General features: G+C 38.1%; 1 long non-coding RNA gene across 1 annotated transcript; it reads right to left on the reverse strand.

Annotated features, from left to right (window-relative positions):
- Window positions 1-802: 802 nt before the first annotated feature.
- LOC108445202 lies at window positions 803-24,137 on the reverse strand. Its single transcript, XR_001859969.1, has 2 exons — window positions 24,062-24,137; window positions 803-3,737 (listed from the first exon to the last, which is right to left on the reverse strand). It is a non-coding gene; the product is annotated as an uncharacterized LOC108445202 (long non-coding RNA).
- Between the last annotated feature and the right edge of the window lie 1,918 nt (window positions 24,138-26,055).

Consider the following 26,055-nt stretch of genomic DNA (forward strand, 5'->3'; position numbering starts at 1 on the left):
TGAAGTATTTTTAAATCCTCCTCCCATGATTCTTTCCTGTGGTCTGTACCTGGGTCATAGAGATCTTAGTCTTGTGTTAGCAGGTTGTTCTGAATAGGACTTAGCTAGCCAGACAGCACTTCTTTTTTTTTTTTTTTCTTTATTCCACTCCATAGGAAAGAGAATGGTAGGGCACAGTGACATTTATTTACTTTCCTCTTTACGTACTCTGTCATCTGGAACTGCTGTAATGTGGCTCACTTACTTTTAACAGCAAAACTACTGTGACACACAATGCTCTTCAGTAAGCTTTATGGGAGAAAGTTTTGCTAGACAAGAGAATGGATACATGGGGTAGATGAGACAAATGTCAGAACTTGAATTTTGCAGGTGTTGAAATAATTGTTATATCTTAATGAAATACAATATCCAATACCTGGTGGGATAGCCAAATTGTGCTATTGTACCATATTTTGTTTCTAAAGCCAGTGTAGGCTACACTGTAATACCTTGCCTCTGATTCTGGTGAAATGAGACCCTCAAATCTATTCTCTGCTTTTCTGCATCTTGAGTCAATTTGCTGCAGAGCGATTAAATTGTCCTTTTGCGTGGGAACAGACCTCTTTGAAAAGCTCTGTGCCTCTCATCCTGAGAGCATGGTACTAGTCTGGTTTTGATCTTTCAGGAACACTGTTGAGATGGGGAAGGCACTAATCAGATTAGTTAATGTGATTTGTAGAAGGGGGGGAAAGATAAGGATCAGGGACTCCATAAGGAAAGAGTTTATAGCAGAGGATATCAGAACGCAGATCACACAAAGAAATATTTACGTCTCATTTTATTTGGAACAGCACAATATTGGAGTACAAAAACGAATTCCCTGCATAATGTTGAAAAGGCTGCCTTCCTTTTAAAGCAGAGCCTGCTCATCTTTTGAGTGATCAAGACATGAGTATTTATGTTCGCTGTCAGGCTAAAACAATTACTTTGTATCAGAAAGCATTTGCATGCAGCTTTTTATTCGTTAATTAAATTGCTGATGCAATTTTTAAATGCACTTTGAAGATAGTACTACAGGGTGTAATGAGTTTCTAACCAGACAATTAGGCTGAAGAAAGCTGAAGTTCATTCTTTGAATTTAATAGGCATCACCCTTACTGCAGCAGTATTTTCTTATAACTTCTCACCAAACTGTTGTTTACAAGTCTCTGTACCACCTGACTTTAACCCTACATGCACTACATGAGGTGATGGGAGAGCTGTCTATGGGCCAAGATTTACTAGAGATTTCTTAAATCTTCTTAAAGATTCAGAAATCTGGAGCAGTAGGACTCTAGTGGTTAAAAGGAAAGAATGGTGATGAAAATATCACTTTCCTCCATGGAGACACCGGAATTGGATACTTAAAAATTGTCTTCAACTATTTATGCTGCAGACAAGTCTTTCTGTATGTGTGTGCGCATATAAGAAAATATGTATATCTATATGCATACCTCTTATTTGTCACTTAACATATTCTAGCAGCATGCCAGACAATCCAAAGGCTCAGGTCCTAAAGAGTGATACTGTTTGGAGAATGTATCAAAGCATAGAAAAGGCAACAAAGAACTAGAGAACAGCTGGGTTTGGAAGGCACCATCTGGTCAAATCCCCAAGGTCATGGGGGTCACCTAGAGCTGCTCTCCCAAGACTTTGTCCATATAGCTTTTGAATTTCTCCAAGGATGGAGACTTCATCACCTCTCTTAGCAGCCTCCACCAGTGTGTGGTCACCCTCACTGTGACCAAATGTTTCTTGATGTTCACAGGGAAACATCACTTCCCTTGCCTTGCTGGCAATACTTTGTCTAATGCAGCACAAGATACCATTTTCCTTTTTTAAGGTGAGAGCACCTTGCTGGCACCTGGTGGCTTCACAAGGACTGGAGGCACATGAGGTTCACTTCTGCAAAGTTGCCTTCCAACATCATTTCATGTCACCTTCTCATTAGAAACATCTCCTAGAATTGTCTAGGGATGGTGCTTTGCTTAGACTGGGATATTGCACTTTCATCATAGTCACTTCTTTCCTGTTTGCCTTCTGAACATGAAGGAGGTTGTTTTTAGTTTGATTGCTTTGTGCCCTGTATTCCATGTATTTTAACTACATGTCTAATTAGATTGCTTAAAAATAAAGTTTCTCTGGGCTGTCATGTGAAAATAGAGCCCTTTAAGTGTTTTTATACTTCTGGATTTTAAGAGGAAAGAGTTCTACGTACCCGCTGCTACTCCGTTGTTCGGTATGGATGACAAAGTTCAGTATGGATGACAAAGTTGTGGGTAAAAAAGTTTTGTGTATTCTAATGGTGGGAATCCTCCTTCTCCTTCTCTCTGGGGATGGAATAATGCACTATCTTGTTAGGGTACCAATATAATGATAACTTGAATTCTACCTCTCTTTTCTGAGGAAGTCCTGAAAAAAAATTTAGTTTTTGGTCCTCTAAACTATAGCATGTGTTCTTCCATAAGGGTCATATCAACTGGCAACCACACTGCTCTGATAGCTGCAGAATATATGTAATGATAGAGTTTGATAAAGTTATTGGGAATTATGAATTTAGTTTTACATATAGCACTGTAGAACAACAGCTTCTTCATGGACTAAAATTGTTGTGCTTCAGGGTAAAAAAAATGTGAGCATTGGTAATAGCTTTAGCATGTTATTTGCAATGTAATAGTTTTATGTCATTCTTAACTCAAAATGGTTTGGACCTGAATTCTTGCCATTCATATTTAACTTTTATATAAAGTATACTAATGCTTTCTAATTCTCTTCTTATAATCTGACATTAAGGAAACAAATTCCATGAAAGCACTAGAGGATATTTAGCAACCAGTCAGAAACCTGACCTGAATGTTATTTGCATTTAAATATTGTAAAACATACACAATTGGAGTGCAAGAGAATTCTTGAATTAGAGAATTTAAACTCTGTAGGCTTTTAGGCTCATTTCTGCTAACCATGAAACAGGGTGCGAGGAACCTTATCAATGACCATAGCTGCATGCCTTCATTTGTCTTCACTTTTAACACTTGGAAACACATGTTGGAACAATGTGTCATTTAGAGCTGGGTGAAATAGCTGATGCTCACTCTCCCGGGAGCCAGAAGTGGAAACAGAAACCTTCTTTGTGCCCAGTTTTGGACACTGATTTCAACAGAGACCTCCCACTTCCAATGAACTGAGATGAACTCCCCAGCAGCCTCTAGGCTCAGAAGGTTTGGGCTTGCTGGGGTCTGTGCCACTTCTGTATAGAAACTAAAGAGCCAGGTGACTCCCTCGGGTATGTCTAAACTGTTGATTAGGGCCCTCACCTCCAGCTGCTGGAGTAGTTCTTTATACAAGGAGGAAAGTTTTGACCCAGGCATCTTCCTGCTGGAGAAGATGGGGACCTGGGGCTCCCATAGCCTGGTTTGCCACTCAGAGTTTTACATAAAGGATTGAGGAGCAAAAAATGTGTGTTTGGTCCCCAAGGGACCTGTGTGCTTCAGCACAGTGAGATGTAGCTGGAGGTAGCAGCATCCTCTGACCCATTGCTGGGATTGCAGTGCAGGCACATCCCAGGACATCACCTCATACATCAGGTGGGAGAGGAAGGGGCCACTACCAGTCCCATGGGTCACTCCTTTTGCTCCTCGAGGCGTTTCAGTCAGAGTCCCACAGGGCTTTCCAAGCTGGATGAAATGCTTTGTGCCTCTGCTTTCTTTCATTAACACAAGCTAAAAGTAAAAACCAGAAAGAACATTTAAATTAAGGTTGGATCGAATCTTCACCCTCCTCCCTCCCCCTTTTTTACTTCATCTGTTAGGCTAAGGAATCAATTATTTGCACAGCCTCAGTATCAGGAGAGAGATCTTCTATTACTATTTCCTATACTGAAGAGCTTATTATGACTACATAGGGGTTATTGTATTCAGAAGCAAAGGGATTACAAATATCTCAATGTCTTCTATAGCTGCTAGTAATTATTTTTCCTTCCAGCTATGTTACAACCATTAAAGTTCATGTTTAGGTTACAACATTCCCTGTGTGAATGTTTGCTTTTAATTAATAGAGGGATGTGCTGGGCTTGTCCTTCCACAGTGTAGACCCTAAACCTGTCAGAAACAGCTTACAGTAATGGAAGAACTCTGAAAAGCTCTTTCCTGTGAGAAATGTGGCTGGAATTCCTTGATTTCCACATCACTAGCCAAAGATATGAATGTTTGGGGGGAGTTTGTCCTACAGGCTGTATTAGATAACTTTGTTACACTCTGCATGAAATGCAGCCCCTGACTTTTGACAGCTGCCTGTATATTTTTCAAGCCGGCAAAGAAATAGCTGCTAACAAGCAAGCAGTGGCATAGTTAAAATTCAGTGTAGATCATAGCTGCAAACATGCTGAGGGTAAAAGGGCTGCAGCCACTTCAGCTACAGAGCTTCTAAGAGAACCAAATGTCCTGGCTCTTCTCCCCCACTATGGAAATGCTCTCCCCCTCCCTCCCTTTCCCTTATGTAGGGATGAGAAAACCTCACTGCAATCTAAACATTTGCTGATATCATCTGTCATAAATAATCCCCAGAAAAATATTAAGAGAGAGGAGAGAACAGCAAACCTCAAACCAGTATTTAGGCCATAAAGGCCAAAAGCATTTGTGTTTGTTTCAAGATAGTGGAGACCAGAGTGGAGGTCTGGTATTTTGCTGGTGACCGCTGAAGAAGAGGGATTTGGCTGCTGGCAGAACATAAAGCAAAGCTGACAACAAAGCTTTCCTTTCATGCTATCCAAATGAACACATTTCTAATCTGAAATTCAAATACTTGACAACAGAGAGACTGTGAGTTGGGCTTTGAATAGGAAATTGCTTCATGGTTTTAGCATAATGAATTAGGCAGTTAGAGTAAATCCATTTAGAAGGCATAGAAAGCTTTCACATGCCTTGTAAAAGCTAAAAAACCCCTACTAATTTCCTAAATTTCTCATGACTTGCAAAATGTCTAAGTGTTCTGAGCAAATGTGGTTGTGCATGTTATGTTTGGCTTATTGCAGCTATGTAGTTTGACTCTTCTATTTTACAACACACTGATTATTTAGATAATATTGTACCTTAATTAAAAGCCATAAATAACAGCTAGGACATTCTTTGAAAACCAGTGCTCTCACCAATAACGAGAGTATGTTAATTAGTCCTGACACTCTGTTCTGGTCAATTACTATTACACATTCTGGAGATGCAGCATTAGGCTGAGAAAACAGCTGGGGTGGAGACACACCAAGAAAATTGATAGAGGGATTCTCTGAACTGTTAGCTGTGTATTGACAAGTGGCAGCTTCAGTCTCATGTTTTGGACAACACTGGACCCATTCTATGTGGCAGCCTTCATAACCTTTCAAGGGGACCAGACTGAGGCAGTGTCACAGGTAGCATAAGGAGAGATGCTGTAACAGAACACAGAGTGAGAAGCTGTTGTTTCTTTTGTGCATATTTCTGACCTTGGAAATCATTTGTCAGGCCTCCTGGGAACTCAGAGTTCCTTCTTCTGTGGTTTGCTTAAGCAAACAATTGCAAACAGTACCACTAGGAAAGCCAAGGTTAAAGGCATTCCAGACATGTTTTTGAAAAGGACCTGCCTTTTTTTTCTTATTTTCTGTTAGGTTTTTTTTTGTTGTTTGTTTGTTTTTTCCCTTTTCTTTTTTTCTTTCTTTTTTGTGATAGCCCTCAGAATGTTCTTAATACTTTGGGGAAGGTGTTCAAGTCCTTGTTTTTAACCTTTTGTTTTGCTGCAATGGTTAATCTTAAGAAGGCAACTGAATTTATGAGCAACTGCATAGGGGCTTTCAAACAAATGCATACCAACAGATAATAAGGCATGACATTCTTGTATTCAGAAGCATACTAGCTATCACAGAAAACCCACTTTTTTTTCTCAGGGAAAAAGACTGAGTAAATAAATGGATTTTATTTTATCACATAGTTTGTAACTTTGCCATCAGAGATACCATGCTACAATGAAATAGTTCTTTGGCTTGGCGTAGTGATAAAAGAATTATGATGGATTATTTTACAAAGAATTTTTTTAATCATTAATGTGTGTCAAGCACCTAATTAATCTTTACAGTTAGGAATGTAAAGGAAATATGCCCTCACTTTCTCACAGCTGCTATAATATGAATAGGTCTTTTTAGGCCCTTGGAGATGCATACTGAATATATGTATACAAGCATCTGAATGTATGTATGATGAATTAAACTGAGAAACACTGACATTTAAATGCATTAAAGCTATACTGAGTTGGAATAATAATTATCACCACCAGCACAACATAAATATTTAAAACTACTGTACCTATGCAGTAGTCACAGAGGCACCCGGCTGAATTTATCAAAAACCAATTCTGAATGGCACATCTAACAAAATAATGGGATGTGGAAAGGAGGCATCTTCAAATCATTAATACAAAGGGAAACTGAAGCCTGCATTATAGACTTGTTCTTAGGTGCCAACACAAACAATAGGTTTCCAAATCAGGACTTTCCGTATACAAGATGTCGTAAACATCAAGCAAGGCAGCTGAGATCTGCCCTGCTGCAAGACAGGCTACTGCCTGAATCAGTCCACTACATCAGAGAGGGGTATTCAGATGTTTCCACTTAAGAATTAGCTGAGAGAAAAAAATATATTTTTATATTTTTTAACTTATATTGTCATGTATGGTATTTTATACTATGTTGGAAACAAAAACATAATCTGTAAAATAATTAAAGACATAAATATATGTATATATATATACATACTCTCCCGTTATAGCAAGATGTTAAAATTTGTTATTTCTGAACTATAAAAAAATTTATATTTTACCAGGGCAAAAAAGAGTTTTTCATTGACTTCTACCAAGTACTATTCTTTGTGAATGTGTGTTCATACCAAAATGTCTCTGAAATCTTTGGAATTATTTGGTGGGCATGGAGAATTTTGCCTACATGTGAACTTTGGGACTGAATCTAGAATCTGATGCTCTGATGCAATATGAAGTTTCTTTAGGCTTGAGGAGATTGTTTAATTGAGCTAAAAGGTGATAAAAAGTACTAAAAGCTTGGGTTTGAAAGAAGAAACATCATCTTATTAAATGAGATAAAGGTATTCTGCTTGGAAAGAACTCTTTGGATGAGAACTGACGACTAAGTACTATTGCAGCAAGAAATAACAAGATGAACCAGCCACAGTTGCTGATTGCTGTCAAAAACTAGTGACTAATTTCTGCCATCTTAACTCTAGGTTCTTGTTCAGCTTTTGCTCAGCTTGCCATATGGAATCACTGTGTGCTTTCCTTTGTTTCTTGCTTGCACAGTGTGAAAAAGTGAAGAAAAGAAACAGATTACAGTCTTTCTCTTCCACCTGAAAGAAATAATTCCCTCTTCTGCTCTTTATAAATCATTTGCAGTAAAGTTGCTGTGTAAAAACACCTCCAGTGACACCAGACAAAATGCACTACTGTTACACCACCTAAATCATGGTATCATATTTTGGAGATGCCTGTGAAGCACAAGGTGTGTACACTGTGTAACCCTGTAGCTCTTCTCACTGGAAGATCTGAGTTGCATTGTTTAGAGGTACAGTGTAAGATCTGAAGCCCAGCAAAAGCTCTGAGCCGAATATCTGTCATCTTGATCCTGCCCCTCTCTGAAGCATGAATTACACCCCTTCTTTGTAATGACATTTGATAATCTTGAGAAGGGGAGAAGCTATTTAAATTATGACAGGTATCGAGGTTAATTGAAAGTTATCAGTGATGACCACTAATTCACGGAGTTTGCTCTGCACTCTTAAAGCAAAATGTGACTCCTGCCTCCATATTTTGGTGGTTGCTATGAGGGATTATAATTGTAGAGCACTTTTATGCAGCACCTACAGTGGGACAACATTCTCTCAGATGCCTTAGGCCCCTTTCACAATGTGGTGAGCTGTTTATGCAGGAAAAGATAAAGAACTGCCTTTCACAAATGTGAGCTCCAGAATCTGATCTCAGGTCACCCATCTCATTTCATGGATAAGACAGAATTGCAACATATTCTTTCATAAATGAGAAATATACAAAAATTTTAATTACTGAATTTGCACTGTTACATTTTTCTCTACGATAAATATCTCCAAAACCAAAGAAACAGGCATGTTTTTCATAAATTTACTACAGTGATTTTTAATGTTGCAATGTGAAGATTTTTGGCAGACATAAGTGCTAGAATAGTCATGGATAGAAGTTTAAAAATATCATAAACTGATTTAACACATACAATGTATTAAAAGCAAATCCTCAGAAACTGTCTCAAACAGGAAATAAAAAATTTATCTTCTTATTAAAGATTCAGAATAGAAGGCAAATTTATATTGCAGTAACCGTCTTTCTTCTTTTCCTTGACTCTAGCTATATTAGAAAATATTTGATCTCATTTCTTCTGCTGATGCTTTCAAATGTAGCCAGCTGTTAACCTTAAGTTTAAATTCTCTTATACTGCATTTAGGTTTCCAAATTGTCACATGAGAAAGGAAGCTCCTTAAATGCAGCCTATCCTCTGAGTGAAATATGAGCAGAATTGAAATGCACTTTGATTACACTAAGGTGCTAAAGCAGGCTGAAATGAGATTCAATAAAGCAACCTTCTCAGCAACTTCAGTGCAGTGGTAAACCACTGCTTTCCCAAATGGATTAATTTGTTGAAGGGAACACTTTTACTGTCTGCTAATTTTCAGATATGTCTAATTGCTTGGAAATCAAATACTTTCTGTAGCAAAGAAAGATACAGGAAATGCTGTTAGATAATTAAAGCATAAAGGTTATGCACAAATGTCAAATCAATAAGGACAGTAAACATGGTTTATCAGCCATGCCAAGTACACTTTTTCAGTTGCAAAATTTAAATAGGTTTAGAATAGAGTGGTCTGGTGGGATGATGGATAGGATACCCATAACAGTTTAATTAACTCCAGTTTCCTACATGTTAAAGGTTTCTTCAGTCCACTGGTTTATGTAACAAACCCTCTTAGGATTTCATTAGCCATTGCTCAACATGAAGTGTAGAATGCTGTCTTAAGGGGTTATATTTTGTCCTGCTCTTCTGTTGAGCTAAAAGTCTTATCACAATACTATTACTGTTTTCCCTGAAAATATGCAAATACTTAAAAATATCAGCTGAGGATATTGGTTTGGTATTTTGCTTTTTATTATCAGGAAGTAAAAGGTAACAACTTCTAACAGTGAAATGCAAATGCTTCTTCAACTGCACATAATTGGTTTACTTTGTTATATTTTCTTTGTTTTTTGGTTTTATTTTTTGGAAGGGAGGTATGTTCAGGGATTTGGATTCTTTATGTTGATAGAAAGAAGAAAAATTGCTTTTGTTTTGTGACTTAGAAGATATGATTAAAAGAAAATCTACACTTTACATTGCAATAAATTTCAAGATTTTTAGCTTTTTTGTAATACATTGGGTATTTTTCTTTACACCTTTTTGTCTGATAAAGGGTATTCACTATTCTATTTTAAATGAAGACATTCTTCCATTCTGAAAGCAGCGACTCTGAAGCTGGGGCAAAATTTTCTAGCAATGCTTGCTAAGGACTTTTTTTCCCTATAGAAAGGAAAACATAAATCAGCTTGTATTCAATTTGGCTTCAGACAATTAAATTTATCATTAGGAAATAAAAGGGCTATTTAACCTTTAACCCCAATAGAATAGCTTAATTTTAAGTTTAGAGCACAGAGATTTTTTTAAAGCCTTTTTATTTAAAACAAAATGCTATCTAATTTTTCGTGTTGCCCATTTAGGACTATAACACATGAAAACATCACATACAACCTCAGCTAATAATGATCTATTTTCTTACAGAAGCAGGCAATAATAATACTCATTAACACAATTTTCTAATGTTCCTGTGGGACATGCTATCAAGCTCTCTGTTTAGGACTTATTTCAATTAACAACTGCTGACCTACCTTGTACATAGGATACTCTAAGCAAGTGCAGTTTGATCCTGTAATGGCATTTTCTTTTAAGATGAATATATGACAACTGTATTTTGTATGCCTTGGAAATGGCTTTCGAAAACATCCGTTGTCAGTACATTTTAAAATTGCTCTTTTAAGAAGCTTTGTAGTCTCCTGGCTGAGTCAGACATGCATGACTATCCTTACAAACAATGATTTAGAGGAAGAAATTTGACACTCAAGATTTGCTGCTTCCATTTCTCAATAATTTTGTGCTTTCCTTGCCCTCTGCTGTGTTATCAGTCATCTGTGTCCCAGGGGAAATACTACAGGCTTGAGGTTAAATTAAGGTTCTATCTCCAGTGATTGTCTTCAGCAGACCCTGTACATTCCCAAACAAACCTTATCTGCATTGAATGCAGCCTTAAATGCCAAGGGACAAAGGGGAAGCTCTCTTCCTTGTTGACATGAGTACTAAGATTAATATAGAATAGTGTTTGAAAAGGAGAAAAGGTAACTAAGCTTAAAAATAAATTGTACATATATTAACCTATTAATCAGAACTGTGCTCTGATTAGAGATTAGTTTGTGAAAAACATTACCAGCCATCATATGCTACCCGAGAGAAAAAATAAAAGATAGAAAAAAGTGTTGCTACTACATCTGTCTTAGTTGGTTTTCCTAATTAAAAAATCAAGCCTTTTTGTGTGCTGCATGTGGGTCACTGACATTTATGGATATAACTTAAGGAGTTCCTTGGCTCAAAAGATGGCTTTCTGTGGGTTTATCAAATTAAAGCAGCACAAAATAAACTAATTCAGTGCAAGGATCTTCCCAGAGGTTCTGAGCAAAAAATCAGGCTCTTAGCAACTGTATAGTTTTGTACATGCTGAATGGCATGGACCAAGCTTTAGGTCATTACTGGGGTAAAGAAACTTGCATGGGCTTGTATCATGTTTTAATAGAAAATGTTTTAAAAGAGCTGTGGGTTAGTGGCCAACCAAAGGCTAGTAGAAGTGCCCTTCAGGGCTACTGCTCCCCATGCCTGTGAGTGGTTTTGTGAGGGAGAACAGGACTTTCTGGGGGGCAAAAGTCTTCATGGGGACAAGCTAACACAGCAGCGTCTGTCCCCCTCGGAGAGCCCCGCCGCCCCCCCCCTGCCACACTGGCTGGAAAAGAGGCATGAGGGGATCTCTCCCTAGCTGTCACTCTGGCTTAATTAAAGGCGAATGTCAGGGATGGGGTCTGTATTTCAACAAAGGATTTACTTGTTTAGGTAAAATTAAGAACAAGGTTTCAAGGGAAAGAATCAAACCCCAAATCTATCATTGCTGACCTAGAAGGTGCTTTTGAAACTGTTACATTTTGACACAGTGTAAATAAAAATTTACCTCCTTTTTCAGCTAAAAGATATCACAGAATCACACAATCATTGAGGTTGGAAGGGACCTGTAGAAGGGACCATCTTGTCCAAACCTTAAGCTCAAGTGGATCCATCAAAACCCGTTCCCCAGACCATTTTTCTGGACTGTGTCCAGATGGTTTTTGAACATCTTCAAGATAGGAGACTCCACCATCTTGCTGAGCAATCTTTGCTGACCAGTGCTTGGTCAGCCTCACATGAAAGAGTGCTTCTTGATGTTCAGAGGGAACGTTCTGTGTTTCAGTGTGTGCCCATTTCCTCTTCTCCTCTCACTGGGCACCACTGGAAAAGGTTGGGCTCTGTCCTTGCATTGTTCCTGCAGATATTTATACGTATATTAATGACTTCCCTCTGAGCCTGCTCTTACTCAGGCAGAACAGTCTCAGTTTCCTTAGCCTTTCTTCATAGGAGAGATGCTCTTGTCCAACATCTTTGTTTCCCTTTGCTGGACTCTTTCCAGCATGTCCATGGCTGTCTGGCAGTGGGAAGCCCAGCACTGGAAACAACACTCCATCCATGCCTCAGCAGTACTGAATAGATGGGCAGTCTCACCTCCCTCAAATCTCTGGCAACGCTCTCCCTAATGCAGCCCAGGGTACCGTTCCTAGTCTTTGCAGTAAAGGCACAGAGCTGGTCTATGTTTGACTTGGTGTCCTTCAGGACACCCAGGTCCTTTTCTGTTGATCTGCTTTCCAGCTGGGTGGCCCCCAAATACCCAGATGTGTGGAATAGTTCCCCAGGTGCAGGACTTCATACTTCTTGTTGAATTCCATGATATTCCTGTCCTCTCAGTTATCCACCCTGCTGAGTTTTCTCTGGTTGGCAGCATGACCCTCTGGCATATCAAGCATTCCTCTCAGGTTTGCTGAGGGGGCACTCTTCCTCATCATCCAGACCATTAATGAAAATGATAAAAAGTATCAGATCCAGATTTGATGCTTCATATACACTTTGAATCACTGGGTTACAACTAGACTTCATGCCACTGATCACCACTCTTCAGCCACTGTTCCATCAACTGGTCATCCATCCCTTACTTCAACATCTTATCTATGAAGATCTTACAGGAGGAAAAGACCTCACTAAAGTCTGTGTGGACAATATCCACTGCTCTCCCTTCATCCATCAGTCAAGTAATTTCACTGTAGAAAGTAATTTAGTTTGTTAAGCTTCCCGTTGGCGAAGCCATCTGACTATTCCTGATGATTTTCTTGTCCTTCAAGTGCCTAGAAATGGTTTCCAGGGCTAGCTGATCCAATGACTTCACAGGAATCAAGGTGAAGCTGACTGAACTGTAGTTCCCTGGGCCCTTGCCCTTTTTGAAGATAGGACTGACAGAGGCTTTTCTGCAGGCTTCAGATGCTTCTCCCAATTGCTAGAATTGATCAAAGATTATTGAAAGTGGTCTCACAATGGCATCTGCCAGCTCCCTCAGTATTCAAAAGTGCATCCCATGAAGTCCTGTCCCACAGACATATATATGATCTGTTTGCTAAAGTAGCCTCTGATCTGACCCTCTTCTTTGCAGGCTGTGTACTTCTTATATTGTAATTTTAAAAATTTACATTTAACAACCAGGCTTTATTTTTTCTAAACAGGAAGGAAATGTTATTCTCCTCAATTTACTCTTATTGCAGCATTGTTGCACTACAGCATTTAAATTTTAAATATTTTTACTCTCTCAAAAATAGTGTTAATAATTACTTATTGTGCAGCTGAAAGCTCACCGTGGAGGGTTGACTCTGGCTGGATTCCAGATGACTACCAAAGCTGCTTTATCTCTCACCCCCACATCCGGACAGAAAGGCTCATGGGTCAAGATGAGGACAGAGAGAAATCATTCAACAATTACCATGGTGGGCAAAGCCAACTCAACTTGGGAAAAAATAAATTCAGTTTATTGTCAATCAAATCGGAGTAGGATAATGAGAAATCAAAACAAACCTAAAAAACATGATCTCCCCATCCCTCACTTCTGCCTGCACCAAACTTCATTCTGAGTTGCTTTACCTTCCCCCGTCAGTGGTGCAGTGGTACAGGGAATAGGGGCTGTGGTCGGTTCAACACGTTGTCTCTGCTGCTCCTTCCTCCTCAGGTGGAGTACTCCTCTTACTCATCTCCTAGTCCAGTGCAGGGTGCTTCCCGCAGGAGACAGACTTCCATGAACTTCTACAACCTGGATCCTTCCCACAGGCTTCCCTCCCATGTGGTGCAGTCCTTCAGGAATGCACTGCTCCACAGTGGGTCCCCCATGGGGACACAAGTCCTGCCAACAAACCTGCTCCTGCATGGGCTCCTCTTTCCATGGGTCCACAGGTCCTGCCTGGACCCTGCTCCAGCGCAGCCTTCTCATGAAGACACAGTCTTCTTCAGGGACTGACCTGCTCCCTCGTGGACCTCCATGGGCTGCAGGTGCATGGCTGCCCCTGGACGATCTTCACACTATCATGGGCTGCAGGGGCATGTCAGCTCTGGCTCCTGGAGCACCTCCTGCCCCTCCTTCTGCTCTGACTTTGGTGTCTGCAGGGCTGCTACTCTCACATGTTGTCACGCTTTTCTTCTCTGGCTGCAAGTGCCATTGTGCAGAACTTTTTGCCCTTCGCAACTGCATTATCCCAGAGATGCTACTGCCATCGCTGTTGGGCACAGCATTGTCCAGCAGTGTCTAGGAGCTGCTGGGCACAGGGAAATCTTCCAGAGAAGCTACCCCCTGGAGTGATGAGTGTTTTGGATTTCTTTTTGTCATCCTAAAGATGTGGGGTTTATGGGCTGTTGGAGGAGGTGTGTGAGTATAAGGATAAGAAAAAAAAGCCTCCAAAGAGTTGCAGCATTCGTATTTGCTACTTTATGTCCTCATCTATCCTGTCTGTCTGTATATTACAGCTGTCTTTGTGGTCCTAGTTTATCAGTGCAAATGATGTTACTTTCCCACTTACCACCTTTTTCTCACTCTTTAATGTTGGACATGTAACTCATACTAGCAATCTTGTCACTAAAGAATTTAGTGCAGAGATATCTGTGGGAGATACATTCATACCAGATCTGATTTATTTGAGATTTTTTTCCTGTGGGTAGGAAGCAGTTGCTATTTTTTCTTCCAGAAAAATAATCAAAATGACTCTGCTGCTGTATTTGAACAGAGTCTCAGATCAATGCTCACATTCAACAGGGAAAAAAAGTATATTTGAATAGAAATTACATATGAATACTTAACATACGTTATTCACTTTTTCCTTTTTATGATCATGTTTCTGTAAATGATAGCAGAAGCTGGGGCATAGCAGGCTGTGCTATTGCTGCAAAAATTAGTACTGCTGAGACAGGATGCTATTGTACTGGAATTAGCTTGTGTAGTGTGTGTGCTTTTTCTTTTAGCAGAGGTGATCACAAACCTGACTGACTGGTTCCAATAGAGCACTTGTACTGGGGATACAGGCTCAGCCAGGGGATTAAAATGCACAGAAAACTGCCATGCTATTCCCAAGAAATGTGAATTTTAAAAAAACACCCCAATGATCTGATATTTTTGTGTAAACCGAAAACTGCTCACTTTTCTAGAAAAAGAATTTGTAACACAATCTGTGAGAGTGCCACCAGGCTCCCCTTGCAGTAAGAATGTATTCAAACAGATGTGTCTTAATTGAAGATATCTATCTCAATCAAAGGAGCCAAAAAACTTGAAGATATGTCATGAAATGATGTAAGTATTCCTCAGCTTTTCCCCCTACATGCTCACATTTTTTCACTACTATGCAAATTAGAGTCTACTTTTTTTTCTGTTGATAAATACTTTTTGCATGTCTGGGAACAAGGCATATAAGTTTTTAGCAACTTATTGTTTATTATTAGAAAAATTAGCAAAATTTTTTCATTAGCATTTTGTTCTAAAGTATGGAACCACATAAACACATTAAATAACAAAAAATAAATTCCTATGAGATCTTAGGAATAATAGTTAAAAGGACTTTAAAGCATCCTGTTCAGTGCCTGCCTCTGGGGTTTCTCAACAAAGAGAAACCTGACCTGAGGTTTTTCATGAAGGAGTGATGCTTTCAACTTACTTAATTTGAAGTAGCATATGCAACAGTGACAGGCCTCCATTTCCAATTTAATTCTCAGCCAAGATATTTTCATTTTTCCTTCAGTCTATGGAGGAAATTTGTTAAAAAACCCAAAATCACAAAAATATTTTTGCAAGGCCTTCTTTTCTTAGCATTCTACTTGTTGCTACTGCAGTATATGCTAAATGAACATTTTCAATGTCAGACTTAGGTAACTTCTCCCTACTTGCAAATATTTGAAAAATCAATGCCAATTAAAGAAAATAAATCTGGGTTTTTTGATGGGTTTAGAATGTTGGGGTTTTTTGTAAAGCTGTCATAAAAATGCTGTATCCAAGACAGTTATTGTATTCATTTTACCTTAACAATTATGACTGATACTGAACAAATGGACATTCTATGCTTAGTAAAAAAAGGATTCACAAGGACAGAAATACCTTTCAATTCTCTTTTGCTAATTAGTTAATTTGTCATTTTGTTCAGATTCTAAAATTTGCCTTTACAGAAAATAGAAATCTGACTGTATTTTAGAAATGTGACAGACCAGCACTGACCCACAAACTAGCTGTGATGAGTGTTTGGTGTAATTGTGGTAATGCAGACAAATATTAACTGTCAAACTTTAACAAAGCTGTGACTGTGAGGTAATTTAAAAAGACTAAGGGTTATTTCCAAGTCACCTCACACATTTGGAAAAGGAAAGGTTAACAAATCATTATAATTAGTATCTTCTTTTTATCATACTTTTATTTTTTTAGCTATGAACGGTTTACTAATGTCACATAAGGTGCAACTACAAAGCAATAGCTGCATGAGCAATTTCAGTTCCTGAAGGAATTGAAACTAGGCCCTTTCTGAGGAGTTTTAGTGACATGAAATCACTTCTGTATTATGTGTCAGGGCTACTATAACTGACTGTTTCAATCTGAAGGTCACAAGTTCACAAATAATTTTACTAAGTACATTCTAGCAAGTGACATCAGCAAGTGCTATGCATGTTGCTTTTTAAGCCATGGTTGCCAAATATTAAGGTAGAAACATACCCAAGAACATACTGCTGGTGCATGCAGAAGGTGAAGTTGTTCTAATAGGTGTTCTGAAAATAGATTATGCAGCTCACTCAATGAAATTAGTTTGAGTTAACTCAGTTTGGTTACTGTATGCTCTCAAGGAACGATAAAAGTATATGTGTTTCTCTAGTGGTTTCCACTTTTCTCTTCTGTTGAAACTTTATAAAAAGCCAACTGGATAACTTCTATATAGTGGTTACACAAAATAGCTATGTTTGTGTATATGAACATCACGTCCACTTTTACACATTCAGTTAATAAAAGCCATGAGTCTATTGTTCTTTCCAAGGCAGTGACCACTAGGGGATGGTTCTGTGTTTTAAGAGAAGCAATTTTTCTATTTGGGTTATTTGGTTGGGGCAATTTATGCTATTTTGTTGTTTAGTATGAAACCCACTTTCTTGCTTTCACAAATATTTTTCTCCTAAGTTAGCTTTTAAACTACTCCTAGCCCAGATTTCTTTGGTTCTATGTCTGTGGGAAAGGGAAAGTTTTGACAAGATAAATGACATAAGCTGTGGTCCATAGCCATGTGAAGATGAACTACAGTCAAGTCTTTTGAAGATGGTAATGGAGAATTATTGTTAGTTTACTCTGAGATAGGTTTCCCTGCTCCCTAGTTGCCTGTATATATTGCATAATACAATGTTCTATTGACCAGAATTTTTCTTCTCTGTTTAGAAGCTGTAATAATGTTATTTATATGCAATGAAGATTACCTAAGGAGCTCTGAATAGGACTAAAAAATGCTTTATGTAGCTTCTCCATATATTGTCAGAAGGCTGGAGAGGATTAAACTGCTGAGTGATATTAAGATTCTTTCTTGAGCACAGAAAAACCCACTGCAGCTCTTCAAAAATCTATCTTTCTGGCTGTTCCCTTTCCTATTCTCCCCATTTTCCACAACACCACCTTTTACTAGTGAAGTCTTCCATGTAGGCTTGTTATGTGACAGATAAGGTTATGTCCAACAACATAATACAGGTTGACCCAAGAATTTGATAAAAATTTGATTTTTATATTTTTACTCAGGCAATTCTCATGTGCCTGTTGCTACTTGCATGACATCTTTAGATTTTGATGTGCTCTGTAAGTGCCATTTGCTGAACATTCAACTGATCATGTTTCAGCTTGTAGTTGAAGTTCAAGTGATTCCTGGCATGCAAGTTTTAAAATTCAAAATGACTAGTTTTGTTTGTTTATTTACTTACTATTTGGCTGGCAGATATTGTTAAAAGTTGAAGACTAAAATTCTTTTGGGAACATAATGTCAACATCTAAGTATTAAAGAAGACAGAGATCTGCATCAAGAATTTAGTAAGTATAATTAACACTAAGTCGGTAGGGCACCTTTTTTTGTGAAAACATTTCTCTCTGGTAATGCTTTCCTTAATTCTAAAGTTAAAGGAGCTATAAAGCATATCAAATATGACAACTGGCGGTTTTAATTTATTATAACTTTTCAGCTTTTTTTTTGTCTCAGGTTGTTTCTTTTTCATCAAAAATACAATGTAATAAAAGTTTCCTCCAGCCACTTTATTTGTCTCTTTGAAAATATCACAAATATATTTTATGGCACATTGTGGAAACATAAAATATGTATATTAAGGCTTGTATGACTTTTATTAAATTGTGCACTTACAGACACTTGCTGCCTCAAGTAGTTGGAAGTATCCAATAAGAATATTTTCGTTACTGACTATCTGGAAATAATTTTGTACCAGTCCAGCTCCAGCTAAACCATTGCTGACACTCAGAACTGTAGACAGATGTGGGATGAAGGCTGACATTGGAGAGACAAGTATCTGTAGTAGTTGTGCCATTTAATGTCACTCTTTATGCAGGGAGAACAGGTTTGAAGATATTAAATGGGAAAGAGAAAATAAATCTGTGCTAATAAGTGACTTGAATTTGATAGCTGCTATATTTGAGGTTATATCATGCATGGTGTACAAATATATCTGCCCCTATGGATTCCCAAATGCAACCAGGAAGTTTCAGGCTCTGAATATGTGTTTTCAGCAGCAGATATCAGAAACTTGTTGCTCCCCTGGTTAGTCAGCAGTTTGAGTTATTTTTATTTAAAAACCTTGTATGCATTAAGTAGGTGACATGATGCATTTTCAAAGCCTGTAGGAAAATTCAATATTTTAAAGAAATATATTGATCTTATTAAAAACTTTTATGGCTCCTTATTTGGATTTATTTTGGAATGTTCACTAGCAGACCTGAAAAGATCACTTCACCTTAAACTCATAATTTAAGTTTCTCCTAGGGTGTTTTTGTCATGACAGTTCATTATTCTGTCTTTAAACTCCTTAATTTTCAGAGACAGATTTCAGATGTGCTGAAAGTGATTAGAACTCTCGTCGTGAAATTGTCTTCCCTTGGATTTCCTTATGCTAAAAAAATGCTTTGCAGCAACTGCCAGTCTAGTATGGCAGCAGAAAAATTTTCATCTAAGTTGCCAAATGATTTTGGGATTTGCTTTCCTGTGTTCAGGCAGAGTTCTATGTCTAAATCTTTTAGGATCAGATAACTTTCTGGAACACCTGTTTCTGCCCTCTGACTCCTCCCTTGTGGTCTGACAGACCTCTAAGTAGCAGAACAGAAAGCCTGCATCTAAAGGGACTTCAGACAGGACAACACTCTCCAGGTGACCTGGAAAAGCTCCAGGACAGGACTCCTGATGGCTGACCTGCTGACACCAAAGGAATTAAGTCATGCATGGCTGTAGGTGCTGAACTTCTACCCCCTGGGAGAACAGTGCTCCTGTGACCTGAAGAAAAGCTCCACAGTGACGTGAAGCTGTAGCTCCTTGTGCTTGCTGCACAGATGACCTCTGCTCATTTTTTTTTCCCATGAGGAAAGCAGATCTTTCTATATTGAAATTGTACTGACATTCATTTGTTTCTGCAAAATGGGAAATTCTGCCCAGTGGAACTGTGGCAAATATGTGTGTGCTGTTCAGTTCATATTACAATAACTACAGTGTTTAGCAATGAGTCATTGATGTTGCACATCAGCAGATGAGTAATGCTTTTGATGATGTTAATGGACACCAGGAAAGTTTTCAAGGAGTGCATTCATTTGACTTGTTTTCTCTCCCGCCCACAAATTTCTTTAATTTCAAATAGGCCTCCTACAGCACAGCAAAAAAATCACAGCTGCAAACACTGAGACATGAAATACTGCCTGGGAAGTTGGGGCAGTTGATTCAGACAAGTACAGAGCTGTTTGGGTGTTATGATTAATAAGGAAAATATTTTAAGCTGGCCCGACAAACTGGGGCATAAGCCTTTCAGTGAGATGTATTTAAATTGCTGCACTCAGACCGAACAAACTAGATTGATGTAATGTCCCTGTGTAGACATGCCCTTGCTCTGCTTGCCTCCCTGCTTTGATCTGAGATCAGGGAGCGAGATGAAAGCAGATCAGAAGAGTGCTCCCTATTGTACCTCCGTAAGTGATCACATCTATCTTCATGTGACGCCATGGCAGCTGAGGCCAGCTCAGGTGGCAGAGCTGATTTCCCACAGTTATAAATGCAAAGGGACTGCGGGCAGAGAATTTCAATGAGGGGCACTTGATTTTGCAATGTCAGCCAGCAGGCCCTCAATCAGCTGATTGAATCTTCTACACTGCCTAACCATTTAGCCATGTTTTTGGAAAGCAGTTGCATTAGAGGCAGGGGTGAAGATGTAGTCTCTTGTACTGTCCCTTGTTCATTTCATGTCATGGAACAGAATAGTTATTTCAGTGACATGAAAATTAGGCGTAGTTCCATAAAATTAATGTCACAGTTCTGACACAAAAGAGAGGAAATGAGCAGAGAGTAATTGAACCTGTTATTTATTGATATGCTATATGGAAAAATAAATACGTATTTTTGATAGATCTATGTATACACAAGAAAGCATTACTTATTTGCTGCTTCTAGTAGCCAGGTACAGATATTTTGATGCCAAACACATGTTATGAGTTCTATAGAAATACTGCCTTCAGCTGAAAGAGCCTAAGTATTGACTATGCATCTATAATAATTTTGCTTGGCTAAACTTACAGGGATACGGTGTGATTTGTTTTACTTCGAAGGAAATCCCTGCTTAATGTTGTGTGGAGGAAGTAGTAAAATCCTGCTCTGAGTTTGCAGGACCTGGTAGAAGCTGTAATGCAAAAGCTTTTGCTGGAAAACAGCACTGCTGGAGCACTAAATCACAGCCTTTTGCAGAAAATGTTGAAATGAACCCAATGCTTATAACTTCCATTAAAAAAAGCCTTTTTATTTCTCTGCTGTCCGTGGATACACTCATGCAGAAGTTAACTTCATTTTGCACTTGATAAGTGGTTGCTTTAATTTTTTAATTGTTTGTACAATAATATGGATTCAGTCTTTGCAATCTTTTAGTGTAACCATCCTTCGCAATAAGAATTTTTGTGTATTCCAGTAGTGTAAATGAAAATAAGAGAGCACATATCATTTTTTAATTAGATCTTCTTTGGCCCATGACTGAATAAGGGTCAAAAGCTTCAAATATTTTACAAATTATTTGTTTGTGCAAGAAAATATTCAGCTATTTTGTCTTGTTCTAGAAAAGAACTTATCTAATGTTTAGAAAAAACTAGTTAGCCTTTCAAATTAGTTCCTGCAACTAAATAATTTGTTTTCCTCTATTGCCATTGATCAAACTTTTCCATGTCAAAGAGTATACCAAACCAGAATTGAATACCTTGGAAATATGAATAAATTCATTCAGACTGTTCTTTCTATGTCAGTGGTTAATAATGGTTGCTTAAAAGCCTCAAAATGACCTGAATTGGAATAATGCCCTGCTCTGCAGTGAATTAAATGTTATTTTGAGTATCAGAAAATAAAAGGAGAGCTTATACAGTCTCCTTTTCTTATTAATTTTTATGCAAACTGGGATGCATCCATAAGAAAAGATGAGTTCCTTGAAGAGTGTTAGTCAAGTTTCACTCTGGACGTGAACTTTTGTCACAAGACTTGAATATTAGAATTTGGCTTCTGGAGACCAAGTCCTGTGGCTGATAAAGCTGTCAGTAGTTACAGTTGTTGTGAAGGCTGTTTCTGAGTTTGCATGGGAATGAATAGCTTTCTACTCAGGCATTTCAGTATTTGTACTAATTTAGTGCTTTCCACTTAATGGATGTTTGGACTTCTGAAAGCAGACAGCACTAGGGAAAAGGCAATCCCTTTTTTATTTAGTGGAAGACGAATGGAATGGAGGCAGCCAACAAAATTATCTGCCTCCCTGGAGGCTATGGAAAATAGTCTCCATTGCAGTTCAGAGATGGACTTTCATGAGCATAGACAGACAATTGCATGAAATTGGGTTGAATTATGGGTAGGTAGTTTAGTAAGATGGACTACTGCCCACTGGGGAGAATTTTGGAGCTGTGAAAAACTGATCTTTAACAATGATAATATATGTAAAAATAACAATTTGTCTTTGATGGAGATAACTTTCCAAGGTTTTGGCCTTGCTTCTTGAGTATCAGGTTCATCTACACAGAGCGAAAGGAAAAATGTAAAATAAAAAGTGTGTGTCTGTGTCTATGCCTGTGTCTGTGTGTGTGTGTGAAATGACATCCTTTACTTTCATTTTCAAATAACACAAAGAAGTCAATTTTATATTATTTATCTACTTCTACTCTGAATGATGTTATTTAAAATATTTATAATTTGCAGTGTTTATGCAGGAATCTGAGGCTAATAATACAACAAATAATTCTGAATAATAGCCTAACATATAATTCAATTATAGCATACTTTAATAGAATCAGTTTTTACAAAAACACATTAAAAGAGACAATTTTTCTCATTAAAATTCAACAGGCATTTAGCTCAGCTGGAACAGGACTTATCTGAGCCTCATTCATACTGAATTTTCAGATAGATTACAAACACATAGGCTTAAACAAAATTAAGTACAAAATACTTTTTGGAGTTACAGCACTGAAAATATTTGAGTGGCAGCATCTGTATAGTTTTTATGAAATCCTGTATCTTTGCCCTTTCAAATTTTAGTAAATTGCAGTTTTGTAAACCATAATTATATGGGGTAATACTTAATGGCTATACTTGGTAATGCTGAGACAAGGTTAATCAAGTTTCTAAAAATTTATACATACTTTCTCATTCCTCATATTGGTACTTATGTGCTTCAGGTAATTACAGTCATCTATAAATTTTATACATGGTTGGGTGCTACTCCTTCCTGTAAATCTATTTATATTTGGGACTCAAACTTCCACATATTTTCACAAATTTGACAATTTTAAGGATATATTTTTTGCACATCTCTGGGATGAGAGGAGCTGTGTTAGCAGTCTGAAACCTATCTTGAGAAAATGTACATCTGTGACTCTGTGGTGAATGTATGTCAGCTGCTGCCTGAGTGCTACCCCATGGAGGATGCTGCTTTTAACTTCTTTTTGAACTATGAGATACACTACAGGCTGTTTGAACCCCTGCACTGTGCTTGACTACATTTCCTAATGATGTTCTTCCCCTCTATCCTACAAATTCTTGAAGTTTGGACTAACTTATTACTAGCTGCATGTGAACAAGGGGTTACATTTCTGATCAGCTTCTCTTACAGGTGAATCGTACAGGGATTAGTGAAAATCCATCTATTTATATACCACAAAATTGTTGTCTCAGTATGTTTACCCTTTCTCCTCTGTTGCCCAATTTTTCTGTTTGTTTGGTTTTTGTTTACTTGGGGCTTTGTTTGGTTTTTGTTTGTCTTTTTGTTTTTGTTTGGTTGGTTAGTTGGTTGGTTGGGTTTTTTTTTTGTAGATTAAAGAAAATTATGCACAGAGTTCTCCATGTGCTCTGTTACAGGCCAGACCAGAGAGAGAAGAAGAGTGGGGTTTGATTCCCAGTTTTTCATTCCATCTAGAAGGGCGGGTAGTGAAATTTGTCCTGTAGCATAGTGTCTGGTAGGCGAGAGCAGCCTGCACGTTGCCGCAAGAGCTGTTCTCGTGTGCCTTTGGTCAGTAACAAGTGCCTGTGATTCTATCTTTATCCCTGGTCCTTCTGTTTTTGAAAGAAGGCTTCTCACAGTGTTTGTAGCAGCTCTCTGAAATGTGTAGGGTGGCTGTTAGACCTTGCTGCTTCTTTTCCTATTTTTTTCCAAACGTAGATTTAATGATCCTGACTGGGATGCAACTACTCCAGATGTATTCTGTTATGCCTAATAAATCAGGATTTCTGTCATTCAGCACCCTCTCTGATTCTGTTTCCGTGTTTCCATTACTCTTTTTGGGTATAAATACTTCTGTGAAGTAGTAATTTTATCATTTTTTGCTTTTCGTTTCAGAACTTCTCCATTTCTGTTTGTGCATAAGATAAATGGGATTGGCAGGGGTGAGAGAGTTTTTGTCAATTTCTGTTTACTCTTCTCATCTTCTTTGTTTTTTTTTTTTTTAAGGATAAGCATGGAAATCTTGTCCAGGAGCCCGAGTGTTGAAACTCATGACCTGAGAATGGAATTACTTACTTTGAATCTGGCCTCCTGTCTGGTGTAACTGGATGACCTTCCCTTGTATTCCTTGTCAGTCATGGTCAGACCTTGGGGTGAAAGATGAGCACGTCCTTTAGCTCTGAGAGTCGAGTTGTTTCCGAATGGACCAAGATCTGCTGTAACCTGCAGTTCTCAGGAAGGGTGTGCATGCTGGTAACCACCAATGAGCAAAATGCAAAGAGTTTCACACACCAATCTGTGAAGATTTACCTGTTTTTCTCTCTTGGGATATTGACCATTCATTCATTCCCTGAGAAGAAAATCCTGTTTAAAGAAGGACTGTGGCCAAGATCCAGTCCAGGACCTTGGAGCTAAGACTGTTCAGGGAAGGAACTGTGGCCTTGGCAACAAAACCTTGTACAGAAGAACTAACTTGAGCTAAATTTCCTAGCAACAGAGTAATTTATTTTCCTCCATAGAAAGAACAAATAACACGTAAGCCTGTGTTTTCTAAATTATTGCTATAATTTTTAGTATACTCCTTCATACTCCTAAAATGAGAAGCATTTAGTAGACTATTTTGCTCTGAAAGGAGATATCTGTGGTTAATCATGGTGCTGCTGGGAGAAAAGAGATTACTGTTCTTATCTTACTGCTGCGCTCCTCAAAGAGTGTTCCTAGTGCTGTGCTCATTCCTACCTTGGCTCTTGAGTTGCTTATTTCTTTTCCAATCCACTCTACCCTTGCTTTAAAGGGTTGGCAATTAGGCTTCAGTGGCTGCAGAAGCACTTCTGTAACATCTGCCTTTAAGATTTTTTTTTACACAAAACCAAGGCATTACCATAGGATTAAACATACGTAATTTATCATTTGTAGTGTACTGCCTTTACTGCAGCTAAATTCAGCTAGACTGTACCAAATGACAATTACAGAGCTTTCAAAATGTGTGAAATGCTAGCTTTTAAAGTCAACAATTCATGTAAAGAGAGATCTTGCCTAACCATACACATCTTTAAAAAAAACCCCAATCTTAAAACACAAAAAGCATTACATTCCACCTCTGATCTTTTTTTTTTTATTCTCATTTCAGTGATGGACCATTTGTCTTAAGCCAAAAACAGGTAAAGCATATCTGACTTTTATGTCATTTGCCATACCCACAGGAGCTGCTTTGCTTCATTGCTAGCATTGTTTAGATCATTTGTACCAGAGAGGAAAGAACTGAGAAGCCAATAAATTGCAGCTGCTTTTAAAAAGGAGCTGAAAATCAATAATAAATTATTGTTTTCTATAGCAGTTTAGGTTCCTTATGTGTCCCCTCTGACATGTGGATGTAGCTATAAATTAATTTAGTTTTAGACTGTAAAAAACCTAACTTTCTCTGGACTGACTCTCTGACATGCATTAGAGATATAAAAATAACATACCTTGGCAGGATAGCTTTAGAGGAGTGCCGAACACTGCAACTTATTTTTATAGTTTAATGAGATATAGGCCCATACTTCCAGAGGGAGACACAGTGAGCAGAACACTCTATAATTTACTGCGGTAAAATGATCAGGATTCATGGTGTCTATAAAACATGAAAAACATTCTTCATTCCTCACCAATTAGATCATAGTTACAACTCTCGGCTCCTTTGAGCTTAAAAGAAAATTCTAACTGCTAGACATAAATGAATGCTGTGGTAAAATTAAGGCCTTCAACAGCCCAAACAGGCTTGAAAGAAATGCCTTCTGGATGTTATTAACATGCATATTTAAGTGCTATTTTTAAAATTTAACTGCAAGCCATAGCAAGCAAAAATGTTTATAATAGCTATTTCAAAATTGAAGCATTAATTTGAAAAGCATTTTCATTGCTGTTAATTTCTTCCCAATAATTTTATTTCAGCTTTTACTACAGCTGATTTTTTTTGCACGTGATGACAGACAACTTGAACTGAAGTCCTAAGATTTCATAATTTGCTAGCCTTGAAAAGTTTCTCCCATAAAATATGTCATACACAAAGGCTCAATTCATCAAACATG

The sequence above is a fragment of the Corvus brachyrhynchos genome, unplaced genomic scaffold (genome assembly GCF_000691975.1).
Source record: "Corvus brachyrhynchos isolate BGI_N302 unplaced genomic scaffold, ASM69197v1 scaffold90, whole genome shotgun sequence".
Classification (NCBI taxonomy): domain Eukaryota; kingdom Metazoa; phylum Chordata; class Aves; order Passeriformes; family Corvidae; genus Corvus; species Corvus brachyrhynchos.